We start from the raw sequence: 3,242 nt of genomic DNA, 5'->3' as shown, positions 1-3,242 counted from the left end.
TCTATGGATCGGATCTGTTAACTGGTATTGAGTGCTAAAAAGATAAGTTCAAGAAATCCTTTTGATGCACCAACTGTGCGCCTCCCATAACAAGTGGGAAGCTTGGTGAAACCAGGGTTATTAACTGGGGCTGACATTGTACAAGTTTTTTCAAGTACTCTTCATAATGAGATACTTCCCATTTTTGAGAAACCGAATCACTTCAAGATTTGCTTACAGTACACGTTCAAGCACCAGGACCAGACCAGAGAGCTTTAAGGAATAATAGCCTTCATGAGTCAAAGCAGCACACAGAAAAAAGTTCTCTCATAAATATTTAGGAGGACTACACAGATCACCTGCCCTTAGAGGTTCCTCAGCCCAGTACTAACCCATTCAAGTTTTGCTTTGCTTGGGAAGTCTGACAAGATTGGGTTGCAAGTTTGCAAACCTTTGAGAGCCCTGAGGTCACAAAAACACCACCTATGTTCTCAATTATGGATTCCTGAGCAGCCACAAGCACACCAACCTCAGATGCAATTCTAAATGAACTGGAAAAGTAGGGGAAAATGTGTCTTCTCCTCTACTAATGAACATTTTTAAGCTTACCCTGTGTAATGTGAAGCAAAATCCCATGTGTACCTTAAGAGATTACAGGGACGCAACACAGACAGGGCATTTGTTTACGTTGATTAAAGAGGCCCAAGTTCTGGGAAGAATGCATCTTGCTTGTACATAGAAATCATACACAGGAAATTTCCTTTTATAGGAAACATTTGTGAAGAGCATAGTATGGGCATAGTAAAGCAAACATTTATTTCATATTGCACTTTACGCGATGCATCATGGAAAAGTACTGTAATGACATTTTAATAAGTAGACACTATAGGCACAAGCACACATATTAAAATACAGGAAATAAAAAAATAAAAGCCAGACTATAAACCTGAGTTTTAAGATGGAATTTGAAAGAGCTGACTGACTTGCAAGCACCTAGAAGGTCTAGAAGATCTTTCTGCAGCCTTGCGGCAACAGAAATGGCAGCCAAGGTCTGGAAATGAAAATGAGCCATCTTTATAAAGCAGAGGGCTCCAGACCAGTTATTTACAGGTTGCATCCAGTGGTAAAAATGTGAAATGAAAAAAAGGTAGCATTAACACAGTAGGAAAGTACTTGTGGTGTAAAGCTTGAAATAGTGAGATGCATGATGTCAAACAAGTGGGGCCAAAGTAATTGAAGACCAGGCAGCTAAATAGACACAGCCTTTGTAAACTTCCCTTCACAAAACTCACAGTGAGAAACAATTGCCTAACACACCAGGCGCAGTGGATTACACCAGATGGCAGAAGAGGCTGTGCAGAGAGGGTGCTGGGTGCGTTATCCTTGTAGGGGTTAGCAGTTATCTGCAGTTTGCATGTCATCAAACATGAAACCTCCAAGCTTTAGTCACCCACTGGACAGCTGTCTGTCTGGATCAGTACAGTCCTGTCCCTGAAGGTTGGAGCAGTGCTGAACACACACAGCGACACTGGGATGGCTGGGGCAGGGAGGGAGGGACTGGGTGGTTTAGGTTATCAGCTGACACCACTGATATCCTGCTCCTAGGAATTGTAGTCTATGAGGTTTAGCCGAGACGTGATTAATGCTAGTTGAAAACTTTTTCCAAACTAGGTCCTGTCTCTGTATTTATTTCGAATAGAGCTTTGTGCCTCATATACAGGGCTGGTAAGGAACAAAATTTTAAAAAGATTAGGAGGCATTGCAAATTCAATCTCCTCTTACAGAATTCATGTAATAGCAAGAGTGTATTTTGTTATGGTGCTCATTCTGCACACTGAAGATAATCTTCTGTGTTGATATACAGTGTTGGCTCTGCTCAGACCAATGTAATCTTTTCACTTAATGGTAGTCAACTTTATCTTTGGTGCACATTTCCTTTGTTGTTTTATCCTGCTTAATGAACACGGATTTCCAACTGAAAATAACAGTGATGATCTATCCCTTCAGCTTTAAGAGCTGCTGTACAACTTTTACAGTATCTTTATATACAGTATTTTTTTTCAAGTATGAAATTAAAGATGCTTAATGTAATATCTCAACAAATATGAAATAATAAAGGACTGTGTAAAACAATTCTATAATCTTTAAAAATATAATTAAACATGATAGTCAGTTACAGGATCTAGAAGAAAATTGCACAATATGCATAGCATTCCTTCAAGAGGATAAAAAAAAAGATTAGGTTACTAGGCCGTGTTTTCAACTAGGCCGAAATACAAACTAAAGTATAAATACACCCTACACAGCAAAACATAAAACACTGAAGAAAATTAAAATATGTTTAGCATTTTATTTATAAATTCCTAAATCAGATCTGTTAAAAAAAACTGCCTCATTTTCACATTATCAGCTGAAACATCACTGGTGAACTAAAATACACACACCATGGGGATTCATAAGTTGATTCGTTGATTCTTGCCAGAAAAAAATAAGGTAAAAAATATATTTATTCGTGACTTTCAAACACCATAAATGTATTACAGCAGGTTAATACTTCTGATTCAGTTACAGATTATGAGACTTAATATTTTCAATGAAAACTGGACCCTTCAGGCTGTTATTCATGCTGGCATCGAAATACTGTGCATCCCAATCTTTACAGCTGCTGCACTGCCAGAGCAGAACCTAATTCCTCCACAGAAGAAAAAAACATTCCTGATTTAGATTTACAAGGGTGCCTCAGCCTCACCATCACCCCCCCACCCACACACACACACCTTTTGTTTGAACGAGGGAGAGAGCATCTATATAAATGATTAATCAACACCTTTATCTTAAATGCCTAATTTATTGTTTTAATAATTGCATCCTCTTTCACACAAACCTCTTTCGCACCAGATATTTTCTTTCCCGTATAAATACGGCTTTTTTCCCCCCTCTGTCTCTCCATGTGACATCTCAAGAGGCAATGCTTGTCACAAGACTGACTGTGGAACCCAGTGCTGACGCTCAGACAAAGCGAGAAATGCTGCTATTAAGTCCTTTTTTATTTTTAGAAAATAGTTTGACTGGATGCGTCTTCAGAGAATTAGTCACTAAAGCTGTTAAGCTCCTACCTGTTTAATAATAAATTTAATCACTTCCTCCCGAGGTTCATTACCTCTAAAAAGAGAAGCTTTCAGTTTTATTAACATCCAGCTTCTTCATTAAAGTCCAATTAAAACCACACAAACGGAACAGGCAAGCCCACTCTAAAGCACACA

General features: G+C 38.6%; 1 pseudogene; it reads left to right on the top strand.

Moving 5' to 3' along the window:
* Window positions 1–1,571: 1,571 nt before the first annotated feature.
* Window positions 1,572–1,747, top strand: LOC148823306 (U4 spliceosomal RNA; annotated as a pseudogene).
* Window positions 1,748–3,242: the final 1,495 nt, after the last annotated feature.

The sequence above is a fragment of the Atractosteus spatula genome, chromosome 11 (assembly GCF_055471065.1).
Source record: "Atractosteus spatula isolate fAtrSpa1 chromosome 11, fAtrSpa1.hap1, whole genome shotgun sequence".
Lineage (NCBI taxonomy): Eukaryota > Metazoa > Chordata > Actinopteri > Semionotiformes > Lepisosteidae > Atractosteus > Atractosteus spatula.
Note: the sequence above shows the minus strand (reverse complement) of the source record. Positions and strands in the feature narration are given on the sequence as shown.